This window comes from Rousettus aegyptiacus, unplaced genomic scaffold, assembly GCF_014176215.1.
Source record: "Rousettus aegyptiacus isolate mRouAeg1 unplaced genomic scaffold, mRouAeg1.p scaffold_m13_p_7, whole genome shotgun sequence".
Lineage (NCBI taxonomy): Eukaryota > Metazoa > Chordata > Mammalia > Chiroptera > Pteropodidae > Rousettus > Rousettus aegyptiacus.
The window spans coordinates 44,005,742-44,024,423 of NW_023416310.1; the positions used below are offsets into that span (position 1 = coordinate 44,005,742).

The following is an 18,682-nucleotide window of genomic DNA, read 5'->3' on the forward strand; positions in this document are numbered from 1 at the left end:
ATATTCAATATGGACGTTTATTGTAGCATTGATTGTAAAAATCAAAATAAAGCATAAATGAATGTCAAATAAGTAAATGGCTAATAAGCTCTCATATACCATACTATAGAATTCATGTTACTGTTAAGTAATAAATTAGATGTTGTATTGGCAAACACATATGCTAAAACTGTTAATGATACAAGTGGGTGGCTACACAGTGGCAAACTGTGGAAGCCCAAGAGCAGGCAGTTTTGTCTGTCTTGGTTACTGTTGTATCCTCAGCATGCACAGAACAGTGCCTAGTGCATAGTAGTGCTCCATAAATATTTATTAAATTGAATTTCTACCTTTGTTTTTAAATATGTTCACACGTAAATTCTCCCATATCTTGAAAAGTAATTAGATCTGTATGATTTATCTGGAATAATGTAAAGAAAAAATTCTAATTGCAAATAATATTTATAGTATAATGGTCTTATAAAACATTAAAAAATTTCAAACTGTATATATTTGTATATGTTTTTTATTAGTAATTTTATAAGTATTAGAGGGTACATGACAAACTTAGTGGTTATTCTGGTGGATGGGGGCTAGAAAGAAGGTGATACTCATGGAATTATTTTAAAATCTATTTGCAAATTTTCCTTTTTTTCTCAACTTTTTGTTCAGCAATCCCATAGTCTCAAGCCATTTTCCACCTGTGTATTGAAGAGTGTTGGATGCAGAGTAAGATGGCTTCAGTTTGAATCCTGGCTTGGCGACCAATTGGTTTCTTTATGCTAAACACTTAAAATCTTTGCATTTTGATTTTCATTATTGTAAAGTGGGAGTTAAAACACTTCCTTCCCAACATCATGAAAACTAAGTGAGAACATGAAAAGCGTTTAAAAAATTTACTTTTCAAATATGAGGTGCTGCTAATGCTGGGCAACATATATAGGGAATAACATTTACAGAACCATGAAACACAGCTTAAAATGGAATTAAGAAATGTAGAAGTCACTGAATAACTTCTCATCAGTGATACAAATGTGCAAAGATTATGGAGTCTAATGGATTTGTGTCTGTTTCTTAATTCAGCCAAAAACAAGCTAGGTGGCCTTGAACGAGCCAAGCTACTTAGCCTCTCAATACTCCAGTGTTTTCATTTGTACGACGATGATGGTAAAATAGGTCATGCTCATAGAACCAAAGGAAATTGTGTAAAACACACAAAAGCATCAGTCACATATTGACATTCAATGCATTGTAGCTATTTTTATTTAAAAATATACTTACTATATTTTCCAGGTAGCTAGCATTATGATCCAAATTGATGACCTTAAACATTGTCTGACAACAGGGCAACCACTATAATCACTCTTTTGGAAGTTGGTAAATTAAGCCCAAATGAATGGTGAGGCTTGGTAGGGGAATCAGGCTAACATTCCACTGTCCCTGTCTCTGGTGAATTCATATTATAGACTTCAAAAATAATCAGTGTTATGACAGGGGATGTGTGTGTGTGTGTGTATACATATATATAAAATCCAAACCCAGCACAAGTTATTTTCTTTTTATTCAGTCTATGTTCAGGTACAGTTTAGTATCTGCAGAAATTATTTATTTTTATTTTTAAATAAGTGTCAATGATTTTATGATGTGCCAGACTCCTTTCTTTCTGCCTTAGGATATCTTAGTATCATAGATCTCAGCCAGTTCACTGTACATTTATGTTAGGACTTCCCCTCCTCATTTGATTTGCTAGACTTGAAAACAAAGTTATCTTCCTGGACCAGTTTTGAAGAATCTAGATCCTACTTTAGGCCCAAGGGATTTCGTACCCATGGTGATGAGCAGCAGGCCTCCTGTTTGTCTGCTAGACTCTTGGGGAATCTGGTTCCCTCCTCACACAGTCACCGTGCAGACTCTGGCTCAGTGAGGGCAATCTTGACATCAATTCTTGCTTGCATTTGTTCAGGATCAATTTAGCACAGGAATTTACATTCAGATAAAACAGGCTGTTTCCTGCCATAGATGTTATCTGTGAATAACCAGGACAGCAGTACTCACTTTTTCTCCACAAATGTGAATATTCAATTAAAACTAGATTCCATAGAGATGGCTTTCCACTCTTTCCGATACTGATATAGAACTTAAAAAAAAAATGTGGTAAAATATGCTAGGTCATTAAGTACAATCACCCTTGCATAATCATCATCAATATCCATCTCCAAAACATTTTCATCTTCTCTAGCTCAAGCCCTGTACCCATGAAACACTAACTTTCCATTATCCCCTCCCCACGAGCCTCTGCAATGCTATATCTTTGCAACTTGTTCTTTCATTTCTTGCTCTTTTCATTCAGGCCCCTGATCAAATGTTAGCTCATTAGAGAGCCATACAATTAGCATCCTATGCCTTCACCCTACTAAATTTTTTTCAGAGCACTTATCACTATCCGGAATTTAAAAATATACATTCACTTGTCTACTTGTACATTGTGTCCCCAACCAGCATAGAAATATCTTTAGGGAAGAGATTCTACCATATCTACAACTTTATTCCCAGTACTTAGAATAAGCCTAGCAAATAGTAAGTGCTCAATATTTGTTGAATGAATCAATCAATAAATTAAGTCTTCAGAATTATTCGTAATCGTCCCATCCATCAAGGTTAAATCAAATCTTGCTTTCTCCTTAAAGCAGTTACTAACTAGCCCAGCTCTCACCAATACTCATTTCCTCTGAAGTCCTACAACAATTATGGTGCAGCTTACTCACAAGTAATTGAAATATTAGGAGCAACGGTGGACTGAGAGAAGAGAAGATGAACATGGTTAACCCAAACTTATAATAAAAATAGAATTAGTCAAAGTCTAGTACAATATTAATATAATACTTATAGTGCACTCAATATTTTAGAACATATTTCCTCCTCTGTAGATTCCTTTCCAAAGGCAAAGGTGATAGAACTACTTTTAGGGACACTGAATGTTAGATGCATTGCCTGACCAAAAAAAATGGACCAGAGTTATTCATTTTTAAATAATACAATAAAGCCCATAAAATGTGAGCTTATCACTGAACAAACTGTGTTTTTTTTTCCCCCATATATTCTATCTGCAGTCTGAGATATTGATTATAATTCTATTTTTGTTCTCTGCTCCCCTCCCTGAACATTCTCCATCTTCATACTTAACAGCCTCACATAACTCAGGATTTACAAACATAGTTTCCATGTATTATACTTAAGTCATTTTAGTTACTGCCATTTTCTTCAATATGTTCTCTGAAGAAATTTTTTAAAAGTGACCCTTACTTTATTTTTACTCTGTTAAATGTCTGTAAAAGAATACAAGTCTCTTAATAGGTTCTCCCTTCCAAATTTTCTGTTTGTTAAAATATTTCAAAATTTTTTTCAATCTCAAGATGTGGACATTTTGATTACTAAGGTTATATTAATAATATTTAAACTTTTAGATGTTCAATGACAGAGTATAACTCAGCTTTTCACAGAACAGTGGCAGAATGTCAGGCTGTGGCACATTAGTATAGATTGTATCTGATTGGTGAGGGGTTTAATTGGTGAGGAGCTTAGCATGTGGTTATAACCAATAGAGTCTTTAACATGCAAGCATTGTGGCAATTTTAATTTTTTCACAAGTGCAATATTACTTTTTAAATGTACTTTAGCTGAAAACTATTTAACACACAACCAGATAATTGGTAATTGAATACTATAATAATTATATTTATATACTCTCATATAATTCTCTAATTTTTTATGTCTTTTGTTTCAATCAGATTATAATTTACTGTTATTTAATTTATACTACAACACCTAGCACAGTTGATTGAGCCAGGATTCATTTGCAAGTGGTTGTAAGTAAAGAAACTCGATTCTAACCAGCTTGCAGGGAGACCATCTGGGTATATTATGTAATGCAAGGAAGCCTCAGTGAAGCAATAGATACGAGAGGGAAGGATCAGTTGGACCTCAGGAATAACTGGAACTAGAACCTTTAGAACCAAATAGTTGGAGAGAGAGAATCATTTCTCCAAATAAAGAGGAAGTGTTTCTGAAAGGAGACCCAGTGAAGGTGCTGGGCAGGCAAAAAAAGAGGTAAAAACAAAAATAAATAATAGAGGAGGAATTTGAGCTGAGATGGTCTAAGTCCAGTGCCTCAACTCTGAGCACAGTGCCTGGCAAGCCTATCACACTGATAACCCTTGTCAGGTGAGTCAAATTTGGCTTCCTATGTGTGATAACCTTGACCCTGTCTAATCTTATAGAAGTCATAGCTTATGAAGTTCAAAGACCAGACAGAACTTTTTAATGACTTCTTGAAATTTATCCTATGATTAGAGTTCTCTGATTAAGAAACAAATTGAATATAGGAAATTAGAGCATCTGGTTATTTCCCAGTTCCTGGCCCTTACCTGTTTCTCATCATGCACACATGTGCCTACATGCTCAGGTGCCTGAGCATACCCTCAAAACTGAAACAGAATACACAATCTCAATACTTTTCTAAATGTATAGAAGGTTTTATGAACATTCATAAAGTCTCATACCCTGAAATCATGAAATGCAGTGGGACAGTTTCCTGCTAATGATGATTGGCCTGGCTCCAAGCTTCTGTCAGGATCATGTGATTGGCTTGGCAGAGTGACCATTATTTTCTTGCTTTTCCTGCCTTATGCTTTACAAAATATCATCTTGAATAATCACAGGATCTGTAACACTGATGAGTAAGAAGTGATAGACAGTGGAATAGATTATTGTGCATTATAAAGGAAAATCAGGTGACTGAAAATCAAAACACAATTCTCAATGGCAAAATTGTCACTTAAAATGCAATATACTGTCTGAAAAGATACAGGAAAGTGTGATCAAGAAGAGTTGGAGAGTTACATAACAGGTTAAGAAGAAGCAAAAAATACTTTTACTTTTTTTTTTTTTTGAGATGGAAAGATGCTATTAAACCACTAGATTCTGAAAATATGACAAATGCTTTATGGAAAATAATATGCAGGGAATTATTCCCCTCTTTTTTCACTAGTTCCATATTCGGCATAGACATTTCAAAAGATGGAATAAAGTGTTAGTTTCAGGGAATGTCTGAGTACAGCAAGGTTCATGGACAGGGCACTCAGACAAGGGATTAGGTTTTGAGTCAGGGAAGAGGGATCTTAAAGAGCAACAATATGTGAGGGATTAAAGTTAGGAACCAACAGATTTTGGTCTAACATAGGTGCTCTACTACTTATTTATGGAAGTATAAAAAAATTACCTCAAAACTTAGCAGCTAAAAACAATATACATTTATTATCTGACAGTTTTTTTATTTTATTATTTTACAGTTTGATGAAGGAGGAGTCCAGGAGAGTTTAGCTGAGTGATTTTGGTGCAGAGTCCCAAACGCTCAGGCTCTTAGCTGTGGCTGCAGACATATGAAGGCTTGATTGGGGGTGGGGGTCTGCTTCCAAGATCTGAAGGAGAGAGTTGAGGGGGGAGAGAGAGAGGGAATGCACCCAAGACAGAAATCACAGTGTTTATAACCTCATCTTAGAAGTGATGAACCATCACTGTTACCAAAGGCTACTGTGATGTGGGAGGGGACCACACAAGGGGTGACTACCAAGAGGTGAATATCACTGGGGGCCAGCTTAGAGGCTGGGTTCAACAGGTACAAAAGCATTTCTTAAGATTATTCTTCCTAAGAGATGTCAGATCAAATAAGAATCTTTGTAGTAATGAAGGTCCCCAAAAGCACAGATACTTTTTAACGATTAGCTTTAAAAAAAATATGTATTTTTAAGTGATCCCTGCACTGCAAATATTTTAAACATAGGTCATCAGATTGTAGCCTTTGGGGCTAAATTTAATTGTGCCTATTTTTTATGGCCCATGAACTAAGAATTATTTTACATTTTTCGATGGTTGGAAAAAATTTAACAAATTATATTTAAAGACATGAAAATTATGTGATTCAAATTTTAGTATTCATAAAGTTTTATTGGAAAACAGCTACACTCATTTATTGAGGCATTGCCTGGGCTGCTCTTGTACTAAAACAGCAGTTGAGTAATTGCAGCAGACACTGTATGGCCTGCAAATTCTAAAGTATTTACTATTTGTCTCTTAAAAAGTTTTCCAATCCTTGACTTAAAAGTACATTTTATATAAATTTAAAATTTACATTTTAAATGTCTTTGTTATTTATAAATGATATAGGATATAAAGGATTTTTGTCGATAAAAGAGTATGTCTTAGTGATTACTATTTGTATAATGAAATAGCATTGTATAAGCACTCTGATATTGTTATATTCATTCAGTATATATCTATATTTAATAGATAGTTAATGAACTGCATGCGGTATTTTAAAAGATAATGGTATTACGGAGAGCGAAGTCCTCAACCAGGGTGTTGTCCAGGTTCTTGATATCTCGAACAAAGAATTGAGCAGACAGAAACACAGTAGAAAAGTTTTATTAGAAGGGAAAGTACATTTCCAGAACTGGAAGTGAATCTGAGCAAGAGAAGCGTGGCTCAAAAGGACTAGTAAAAAACTTTTGGGGTTTTTATCCTGTTTTGCTGTGGGTGGTTACTTTTCTTAGAGGACTGAGCTTCCTTGAGAGACAATTAAGATTGACAGGATTCACCAATTGATCATTTTGCTTTCTGCGTGTGTTTGTTCCCAGAATTCAGTCTGTTATAATGACAGTAATGAACTTCTGAGCATATTATAATGATGGCATAATGAGGCTCAGGTGAGTTGAAAGTGGTTGGGGTCTTAATTGCCATTGTGCAGGTGCGAGTGACTGGCTTAAACTGATATCTAATTCTCTGCCTACTTGTTTCTTTGTGTGAGTTAAAAAATGCCTCTGGCTTGCTTAATTGTGGGCAGATTAGGACAGACCCCTACTAGGATAGGAAGACCTCAGTGCCTCTGCAGGCAGACCCGAAACCCCCTAACTTTCCGGCCTAACTCTTTTCTAAGAGCTGTGAACCCCCTTATTGTTAATATGGATGTTGAGGGACTGGAGGTCTTTTCTTCTATATCTGTTTCCTGCTAAGAATGGCCGTAGTCCCTGCCTACAGTGGTTTCATTGAGCTCTTTCCCTTCCTGCCTCAGTCTAGGTGAGGTCTTGGATTTCCTGCTGAAGCGCCTGCTCAGTCCCTAGACAAGGAAAAGATACAAACTTATTATTTAAATCATGTATCTATTAATTTCTATTATTGATTTGCCTATTTAGCAAGTAAAGGGAAACAGGCTTGGTTAATATATGTTAAAAGAGTGAAAAAGACCTTTGGCCTAAAGTCTCCTCCCCTCTCAGACTCTAGGGGCCCTGTCTGGCTTAACGCCATTTCTGCTAACAATGAGCTGATGACCCTTATCAATAGCCAGAGGATCTGAGTCACCAGTTTTGGGGGCAATTATCAGGATTTGAGGGAGAGGGCCTTTTTTATTCCAAAGAAAGGAGGGAAGAAAACAACTAGGTTTACTAAAAAGATTAACTCTGCAAGAGATGTCCTGTTTTAGTTTCATTTCCTGCTAAAAGATTAAGAATTTTACAAGTGATGTCCTGTCTCAATAGGAGACACTATCATACAGTTTTGGTGTTTGATGAGAACGAATTCTCTTCATTTGTTGTACTTAACAGGCTATATTTAATCTTTAATTTTGTGTAAATTATTAACCTTTTTAATATACACACGCTACAGAAAAATCAGAGTATCATGACAAACAACAAAGAAAAACTATACTGGAACCATGGAATATAATCACTGTATATTTTAATATGTATCTTCACATTGTTATTTGTGTATGTGCACGTGCGCATGCACGTACATACACGTATGCATCTGGGGAGAGAGGCAAACAACAGATGCAGGACAGGACAAATTTCCCCAAGTCAGGGAGGCCAGGCCTTGCCCCGAGAGAAGAGAGTCCTATGGCGGAGAGTCTAGAAAGAATTCAACACACACGCCAAAGTTCAAGTCAAAAGGAAAGTTTATCGGAAAAGGGATAACATTCCACAGACAGAGTGTGGTCTCCTCACAGAGGCAGAGAGTGAGAGGGACAGTGAGAGAGACAGAGAAAAGTCACTAAGAGGGATCCTAGTGTTCAGAGAATTTAGTTTATATATCATTCTTTAGAACCTGTGAGTTATAGTTTAAAAGACTTTGTTAACCCATTTCCTTTGATAGAAAGGGGAAGAGTATGTAGTGTGAAAAGGTAAGAATATGCAGAGTGAAAGGCCCGCTGGCAGTTCCCAGCCTTTAGTCCATAGGTCCCCCAGGGGTTTAGCCATAGGCAATGACTCTTGGTTGCTGTTTCCCCTTCACAGGTGTGGGGAATGGGCTGTTAGGAATCCCAGTAGAAATCTTCCTTTGTTCTGCAGGTGTCCTCCTGGCCTGGCTGCAGGGCTGATCAGCATATTGTAGTCTCTGATTGTGGCTTGATTAATATTTTAAATTCTCCTGCCTCCTCCCTACAATAAAACTGTAGAACTTACTAGAGCCTTTAGTTTGTATATCCAAAAATATCATATAGTATACAATGTTTCTTAAATGTATTTTAACTACCAAAACTCTTTCCTCAAAACTAATATTACTATCACTAAATGTACTAGTGTTCCATAAATGAGTGTTCCCATAAATACTGAGAAATACTGCATCCGATACACATCTGAGGATATTGCATTTTTTGTGTCACTTGTTGAGGATATAGAACAGATTCATGCCATCATTAATTTTTGAAATAAACAGGATCAACCTTTATTTTGCTCTAATTATGTGAAATGTACTTAAGGAATTTCCCTCTTCTCTCTCCTCCAGCCATATTTAGTGAGACAAAGGTCAGGAAGAGCATGCAGGCAGCAGAAAGCCACAATCCTCAACGACTGATGCCTGCCTAAGAAACCCACCAGGAGAATAACAACCAGTCCAGGGTTTCTCTCTCACAGCAGTGGCAATAGGTGTGGGGAAACAAATTCATGAACACTTGGCTACAACCACAAAAGAGGGAGGGGAACAAAAAGATGATTCAGTAGTTTGAAACACCCCTTTTAATTCACCCCACTTTTATGATGACAGAACCACCCATATTCATTTGCACCGGCTACCTGGCCCTCCCCATTCCTTGCAGTCTTACTCGAGTGCTGAATGCAGTGCTCCAAGCTGGCCATCACTTGAAAAAAAGTAGTTTAGAGATGAGTCAGCCGATGGCTGAGGCTCAGGGAGATTGTCCGTTATTTCCATTGCTGGGGGCTGAGGGCCATCAGGTTTTCTATGTTTTCTGAGGCCTGGGTGGTTTACTTGAATTATGGGAGCTCATCTGTATTTTTTTAAAGATCACTTTTTATTGTTTAAATGAGTGAAGAATAGCAGAATTTGCCACCCCCAAAGATGCCACTTTGGCGTAAGGGTTATTTTAAGCAGGCAACTGAGATGTACAGGCACAAGAAAAGCTCTTTGTCTTCCCTTTATTTGCCTAAAAGCAGGACAAAATTTGTAAAGGTGTGTCCCCTCCCCTCACGACAAGAAAGGTCAGAAGTTCATCATCGAGAATGCTCTAGACCCTTACAAACCCAGAGGTGGCACCAGAGAAATTTACATAACAAACCTTGCTGAAACTAACCCTGATCTGCCATTAGTTTCCTGGATAACTTTGCCTTCCCACAATTTGCCATTCCTAGAAGATCAAAGTCCTTATCCTTTTTCTTGTCACTTCTCTATAAAATTACTGTTTTTTGGTAAAATGCTATCTTGGTCCAAGTTCTAAAAACCTCTTTGAATTACTCATCACTGGGCACTCCCAGGTGTAAGTGTGATTTACATGGTAATAAACCTCTGATTGATTTTCCCTTGTTAATCTGTCTTTTGTCAGTCTAATTTCCAGGGCCCCAGCCAATGAAGATAAGATGGGAGAAAGAAAATAAAAACATTTTCCCCTACGCACTCAGAGTGGGTTTCCTTCCAGCCAACCAAATAATATTAATAAAGTTGGGGCGGGGAAGGAAATGGTATTTTCAGAATATACACTAAGGTTTTAAAACTGATGTTTGCCTTTTTTTCTTCATATTTGGTTTATATTTCCTAGAATGAATAACGAATATGTATTACTTTCATGCTACAAAATGAAAAGATGATCAAGTTGATTTTACAAACAGGATCACAGAGGAAGATGGGCCCAGGCACCTGGGATGCACTGCTTACCACAAGTGAGCTTACTCAGTTTGGATCTGACTTTTTTTTGGAAGTTAAGAAAGCAAGTTGAGAGAGGAGACATATGGGTGATTTAGTCTGATAAAATAAGGAAATATAATTTTCTAAAGAGACAAGGTTTTTCCTGGCAATGAATTTAAGGAGAAATTTTGAATGTGTGTGGGTTTGTTCAAGGTACACTGAGTGATTTAATAAATATCTTAAAATGTGGTTTTGCAAAAGACAGAATGTTCTTCAAATAGATTTTTACATTAGCATGATGTAAAAACTAGGGGACTTACATTACATCTTGCCATGGTGAAGACATTTCTGTAAGAGACCAAAATAATAAGATCAAGATATTATTATTCTCTAGATATTACCTAATGTAGGTAATAGGCCCCGGCTTTCACTTTCGCCTACTTCAGAGCCAAATTCAGAATTTTATTGCATTTTCCAAAGTAGAACCAAATTCACATTACTTTTAACAATGGACATTATTCGTGGTTAGTTTGTAATCCACATTCCTCACCAAGCGCCAGAAACTTAATTGAACTCCAGTAGAGTTTGTTCCTCTTTCCAGTTACCCATTTCTATTTTTTCTCTTCTCCAAATCACTACAAATCCTCTCTGTGGTCCTGGTTTAATTTTTGTTCTCAACCTAGGATAATCCAGCTTTCGTCTACCTTATTCAATAAAACAAAAGCCTGGTTTGGTTAGTGGAGTAACTTCCATTTATCGTTCTCAAGCAAGAAGCTAATGCTTTATCAGCCTACAAAAAATGACCTATAAGGACTCCTGCTTCTGGTCTACATGGTAGACCAGATAATTTCCTCTTACGAAACAACTGAAACTTACATCAAACACAATTTTTATTATACTGCTTATATCACAGCAAATAGATAACATTCCAAGGGAAAAAATATAAAAACCCAATGAATCTTGGTGCTTTCCAAAAGGTAGAGTTGAATAGGAGTCGAATGATATGTTGCAGATCACTCCTGCAATCCAGAAACCAGAACTGTTATGTCAGTAGCAAGATGGACTCTGGAAGCTCCAAATATGGATTAAAAGTGGTGGATTCGTAGCAGTCCCTGGCTCCTGGAAGAGTGAATAAATATCATATCTGGAGGGAGCATTCTCAGTTTGGGTCACATATTTTTCAACAGATGAATATCAACTAAATATTAGCTTATAATCAAAGATCACCCCAACTATGTAGATGAAAAAAAAAAGAGAGAGATTCCACACAAACAGTAAACAGCAAATTTAGGTCATCAAGAATTTCAGATATAATACAATAGCAGGTAGGAAATATAAAATAGCTATGGATGAAAGTTTAAAGAAATAGAAGATGAAATCACAAAGATGAAGTATGTCAAAAGAGACTATAAAGTATACTCAGGTAGTTATGTAAAAAATTCCAAACCCAATGAGACCAAATAGCAGCTATCCATTTCCAAAACAAAAACAAAAACAAAAACAAAAAACAAAAAACCATTTTAGGTGTAGGGAAAAAATCAAATATCCACCAGCAGTAGAATGGATACATTTTGGCCAATAGTATACTATATTTCAAGGAAAACAAACTATTTATAGCCATACATAATACTATAAATGTATCTTTCAATACTAACCAAAAGAAATAAGGTCCTCAAGAATAGGATTATAGGATTTCATGTAGTTCTAAATCAAGTGGAGTTAAGCTACAGCAATCAAAAACAGTTTGGTGTTTGCATAAAGGCAGTAGTATAGATGAATAGAATAGAATAGACAGCCCAGAAATAAACCATTGTGTATATAGTCAAATAATTTTCGGCAATGGTGCAAAAACCCTTCAGTGGAGAAAAGTTTTTCCAACAAATAATGCTGGAAATACTGGTATTCAGATGCAAAAAAAAAAAAAAAAAAAAAAAAATGAAGTTAGACCCTTATCTTATACCATATAAAAATTAACTGAAAATGGATCAAAGATCTTAATATGAGACCCAAAAGTATAAAACTCTTAGAAGAAAACATAGGGGAAAAGCTTTATGACATTGGGTTTGGCAATGATTTCTTGGATATAATACCAATAAAAGTAAAAATAGGTAGATCGAAATTAAATAGATGCATCAAAATTAAAAACTTTTCTGCATCAAAGGCTATAATCAACAGCATATAAGAAATGGGAGAAAATATTTGTAAATCATATATCTGATAAGGGGTTAATATGTAAAGAACTTTTACTACTCAAAAACAAAAAGCCAGACAACTCTATTAAAAAATGAGTAAAGGATTCTTGAATAGACATTTCTCTGGAGAAGATATACAAATGGCCAACAAGCATATGAAAAGATGCTCAACGTTAATAATTATTATGGAAATGCAAATCAAAATTATGAGATATCACCTCACAGCCAGCCAATAGGATGGCTGCTGTCGAACAAACAAAGAAACAAACAAACAGAAAATAACAAGTGTTAGCAAACATGTGGCAAGGTGGGAATATAGAATGGTGAAGCTACTGTGGAAAACAGTATAATGTTTCCTTAAAAAATCAAAAATAGAGCTACCATATGGTCAGCAATACCACTTATGAGTATATATCCAAAGTAATTGAAAGCAGAGTCTTGAAGAGATAATTGTATACTCATGTTCATAGCAGCATTATGCACATAGCCAATGAGGGGAAGCACCCCAATTGTCCACTGACAGGTAAGTAGATAAACAAAATGTGACATATACATGCAATATTATTTGGCCTTAAAAAAAATAAGCAAATTCTGACACATTCTACGATATGGATGGAACTTGAGGACATTATGGGCTGTGAAATAAGCTAGTCACTAAAGGACAAATATTGTATGATTTCACTTATATGAGGTATTTAAAGTAGTCAAACTCATAGAAAGAGGAAGTATGGTGGTTACCAAGGGCTGGGTGTGGGGATATGGGAGTTGTTGTTTAGTGAGTATAAAGTTTCAGTTGTGCAAGATGAAAAGTTCTGGAGCTCTATTGCACAACCATGTGAGTGTACTTGATACTATTGGACTGTATTGAACTTTAAAATGGTTAAGGTGAAAATTCTTATGTTACATATCTTTTAATATACTTAAAAAATTTGAAAAACAAGCAAGTTGCTATACTGGTTAGAGATACACTTTCATGTGTGCACTTATATGTGCGTATAAATTATAAAGGAAAACAGGAAAATGATTATCATGCAGTCAAGATAGAGGTGACCTTTGGAGGAGGGAGAAATACGCGATGCAGAGGGGCACGTGAGGTTTCCAAGGCTGCTGCGAATGTTCTGTTTCTTGACTTAGGTTGTGGTTACACATATTTATTTTATCATTTTTCTTTAAACTGTTTATGTGTTTTATGCACTATTCGGTATATATACTTTAAAAAATATATAACTGTTTCATATGTGCAAAAAATATATGAACAGTTTTAAAAATTATGGAGTAAATATGTGTGTATATATGCATATATACATAAGTATTTGTTTCTTTGTGCTGCCATAACGAATAATAACAAAATTAGTGGCTTGAAACAACACAAATTTATTATCTTATAGTTTGAAGGTCAAAAGTCCTAAAATAAGGTGTTGGCAGGTCTGAGTTTTTTCTGCTGGCTCTGGGAGAAAAATCCTTTCCTTGCCTTTTCTAGCTTCTAAAGGCTCATGACCCCTTTTGAAGAAGGTTCCATTTTCAAAACCAGCAGCATAGCATCTTCCAATCTCTCTCTGCTTCTGTCAACAGGTTACCTTTTCCTGATTCTGATCCACCTGCCTTCCTTTTATAAGGACCCTTGTGATTACATTGGGCCCAATTGAATAATCAAGGATAATCTCTCCATCTCAAAATCCTTAACTTAATTGTATCTGCACTGTTTCTTTTGCCAGGGAAGGTAATAGTAACATATTCACAAATTCCAGGGATTAGGATATGGGAGTTTTAGAGAGACTTTTTTTCAGTCAATTGTAAAGTGTTTATTATTGAATTTTGAGAATTCGTCATGTATTTTAGATATAGTACAGAAATGTAATCTGCAATTTTTTCCCCAATCTGTGCTTTTTCTTTTCATTTTTTTTCAGGAGTGTTTTTGAGGAGCAGTTGTTAATTTTGAAGAATTCCAATTCACCAATTTGTTTTTCTTATGGATTATGAATTTGTTGTTGTATCTAAGAAATATTTGCCTAACCTAGATTCTCAAAGATTTTTTCTTTTTCTTTTTCTGCAATTTTTATAGTTTTAGGTCTTACATTTAGAGCTATTATGTATTTTGAGTTAATGTTTTATAAGATGTGAAGCATGGGTATTTTTTGGACTTTAAATCTTGAATGAATGATGTAAAGGCTAAAATGGAGCTGGAAGTCATCAACTGCAATGGTGGTTAGCGGTGGATGTTCAATACTAGCAGCAGCCTCTTGACCATAGTATTTCTTCCAGAACACCTCTGATTTCTGTCTTCCGGTATGACGAAGCAACTATACTGAAGAGAAAAATTGCATTTGTGTACAACAAAATATTTTTAAAAACCCCTAAGCAAACAGTATCACCCAAATAATATCAACAACAAACAAGAACACCTTACTTAGAAATCAGCTTGAGATGATAAATTTCCTTTTCTCTACAACATTTTTAAATGTTTAAATAAAGGATTTATTACAGACATTGAAGAAGAATGATTTGCATTTATTTATTTGTTTTTATTTAAGGAGTTTATTTGAGGAGTTATGTGAGAAAACCTGAATGGAACAGTATCATTTTTAATCACGATGATATTTATATACATTGATGTCCTAGAATATTGCTTATTTGGCCAAATTTTAATGCAGCCCTTAGTTTATAATTCTCTTTTCACATTCTATAATGGAAGTAATTTTCCTCCATTATTATATTCTAATATTATGTTCTTATTTTGTAATATTTGGGAGAAGAGGGGAATGAAATATGAGTTCTCAAAAATACTCTGGATCTTCAAATGCTTAAAAATTATTTTTGTGTTTATCTTTATGATGTTGCCCATTGTGTTTATTTTATAAGTGATGTCATATAGGTTTGCATGGATATGTCTGAATGAGCATTTGCAAATGCTAAATACTACAGAATTAGAGATGGGAGAATGTTGGCCTTGGCACTAGGTTGATATGGGTTTCATTTCAGCTTGGGCACTTATTGGACTTTAGAGAGTTTCTTAGTCTCTCGGAGACTCAATTTTCCTTTTGTAAGAAGAAGACAATGATACTTCCTATGGATTTACAGACTAGGTTCTTTACAAACCTAGCCATAAAGAGGAGGCCATGGGGGTTAAGAGGAGACAGAATTCTGGGCTGGATCCTGAGGCACGGATAGGACACTTTCTCTAACTTTTGCTCTTCACCTGCTTTTTTGTTTCTGTGACAAAATATGCATCCCTCCTCCACTCTTGCTTTCGCTGTTCCCATGGTGATCAGGTTCTATTTAGCTGGAGTTTGTGACGGGACAGATTGTTTTGGCGATGTGTGAAATCTCACTCTCTAAAATAAGGACCAGGCAGTCACAGCAGCAGTAACAACGCGTGTGGGCACAGCTTTTGCTACCTCTCAGTCACACAGTAAGTGGAGGACCAATTGCCAGCCTGGCATTGTGCCGAGTCCTGGGTATCCAGGGTATCAGCGACAGCCCTCATCTGAACTGATACGAGAGGACAGGTGAAGGTTGCCCTTGGTTTTTCAGTTTGCCTTCCCTTCAGTTTCTTTTTTTCATGCTGTGCGCCTCATGTTCCGCCCACTTTTACCATCAAACTCCTGCTCTCCGATATTTCATTCTTACAAAATTGACGCAGAAGTCATTTGGTGAGCATTAAACAAAGGTTCTCATAATTGATTTAATAAAACTTTTTATTATAGAACATTTTAAATATAAAAAGTGGGCAGTACTCATAACCAACTTCAATAAGTATCAATTCATGCTCAATAAATGTCCCCATGCAATTTTACCCTTACCCATATTTTTGAAGCAAATCCTAAAAATTGTCTCATTCAATAAATATGTCAATAGAACCTCTAAAAGATAAAAATTTTTGTTGTTGTTGTTTGCGTATATTCAGCATGACTACATTATCATTTCAACTGACCTTGAAGATACTCTTGATCACTCTTGGAGAAGTTATGAAGAATAAAATTATTGACTTGTACTTCTTCCCAGGAAGGTTTAATTGCAACCAGAATTTCTCTCCTGTAAAAAAACACTAGAAAATCAAACAAAATATATGTAACAGCTTTTTCACACAGTGAACAGCAGGCAACAAAGGACTGAGAAACCTAAGAGGAGGAAATAGATAAAATGAGAAGTATGATTGTCCCATATTGTCTGAGGCCATTTCCAGGCTATGGAGCAGGAAAGAGAACTGAAACAGAACCTCGGAGACTCACTGAATCTAGGAGAGATCAATATTAGCAAAGGCTAGAACGTGGAGAGAGAGAGAGAGAGAGAGAGAGAGAGAATGTTCTGGATATTTGCAGAGCAGTTTCCCTAGAATCTTTGCCTAACTACTGCTCTGCGCATGTGTGGGACGAAATTCCACAAGACCAGGAAAGAACCACCATAAAGCAGTAGGTTAAAGAATTCCTGGAGCTCACACAGGGCTGGGTATAGTTTGCAGTGCTGCCAGCAACAGGCTAAAATATATAGAAAACAGATGTAGGTAAATATTGTCCAATTTTGACCCCTGATGCAAATCCACTCTATGATATCCAGTTAGCAGAAACAGTCTCCTTTTAAATTGTATGAAAATTCTGAGTGTGATATATATAATTTCTGAAATAGGAGTGTTTGCTGTTATTTAACTTTGATCAGACACTTTAATACACACCCCTCGAAAATTAAGTTTTTATCAGCATCCTTCCCTCCAAAACCTGTTGATAGATATTTAATTTCATAGGGAAGATTGATATGATTGACGACTCTAGGCTATATTATTTTCCAACCTCTCTATCCTGGTGCGATCAGTAGAATTCTAAGTTGATTAATATTTGCCAATCTACTGCATACCCCTCTCAGCTTCTGCTCCTAATCAGGGATTTTTTTTTCTTGGGGGTGGGGGGCGTGTGGCTTGCCCCTCAGAGCACCTAGATCACTATACTTCTAGAAACAGATCATGGACTTTAACGAGTAATGCCTGCTTCGGTCATTTTCCAGTTCAAAAATCATTATTCCCTACGATACACAACCTTGATTAATTGTTTATACATTTATGTATATGAGCAACAACTGTTTTCCAGGAATAATCTTTGTCCTGGCTTTAAAAATTTTTGTAACCACTGAAGGCAGAAGTGGTATATTCATCTACTGAGGTACAAATCACTTGTGCATTCCACCAACGTCAGCCTGTGCAAACGAAAGCGGTATTATCTTTTTCCGCAAAGTGCTACCGTTGTGCACCTTGCTCTTTTTCACTGACCAGTACAGTATCCAGTCATCCATTCATTTACCGTTTAAATGGTATTTGTAGAGTTCCTAATACGTGCCAGGTCCCGTTCTTGATGCTGGGGTACAGCCTGCCTTTCGGTGCGTTGTCCTGCCACCAGCAGTAGTTTCAGGTTCAGACTGAAAATCCCACTGGAGGGGTTCAATAGGCCTGAGTCTTCTTACTCTGCAGACGGAAAACAGGTCAGGGAAAAACGGCATGCGAAACATCTTTGGTCTCATCAGTGATTCAGCAACTCCATGCAGGAAGTGCAAACATACTTTCCATTAATGAGGTCAAGGTATGTGTCATTCATCTTGAAACAGAATGTAATGCCTTAGTTCCTCACCTGTCTCTCTATATGATTCTAGTTACATAGGCCCAAGGCTTGAGTTCCAGTTCATTTCTCTCTGAGTAGACAAGACAGATAACCGACTGGTGGTATGCAATGTCCTCATTTATGCAAGGAAGCCGTGCTGTTAGAAGGCAAACCCAGGATCATCTCCCCCAGTAGGACTGCTTCCCACCCTTTGCTCACCTACATACACACTCTCGGGGGAGGTAGACAAAACAATAGTATTGCTAAATGTTATGATGACCAATAAAGGAGAAAGAAATAGAGGATGATGGAAGGTGCTGCTTTATACCTTAGTGAGGGGAGTCCTTGTATATTTATTATTTGCACACAGGTATGTCCATAGGATTTTTTGCTCAGAGTGGATTTGCATCTATGGTCATGCTACCCTGAATAAGCCCGATCCCAGCTGATCTCAGAAGCTAAGGAGGGTCGGGCCTGGTTAGTACTTGGATAGGAGATCACCTAGGAAGACGAGGTGCTGTAGGCATAAAAAATAAAAAATAAGGGACTGTAAGTTGGCAAGGTCCTTGCAATCTGTGAAGTCAAGCAAGGGTTGCCTCGCCTAAATAAATAAATAAATAAATAAAAATTTTAAAAAACGTAGATTTGCTGTGTCAAAGAATATGTGATGTTTTTCCAATTTTGATAAATATTGCCCAATTTTCTTTAGACACTCCCACTAGCCATGTGCCTGTTTCCCTATACCTT

General features: G+C 36.3%; 1 pseudogene; it reads left to right on the plus strand.

Moving 5' to 3' along the window:
• Window positions 1-18,342: 18,342 nt before the first annotated feature.
• Window positions 18,343-18,461, plus strand: LOC118605723 (annotated as a pseudogene).
• The last annotated feature ends 221 nt before the right edge of the window (window positions 18,462-18,682 follow it).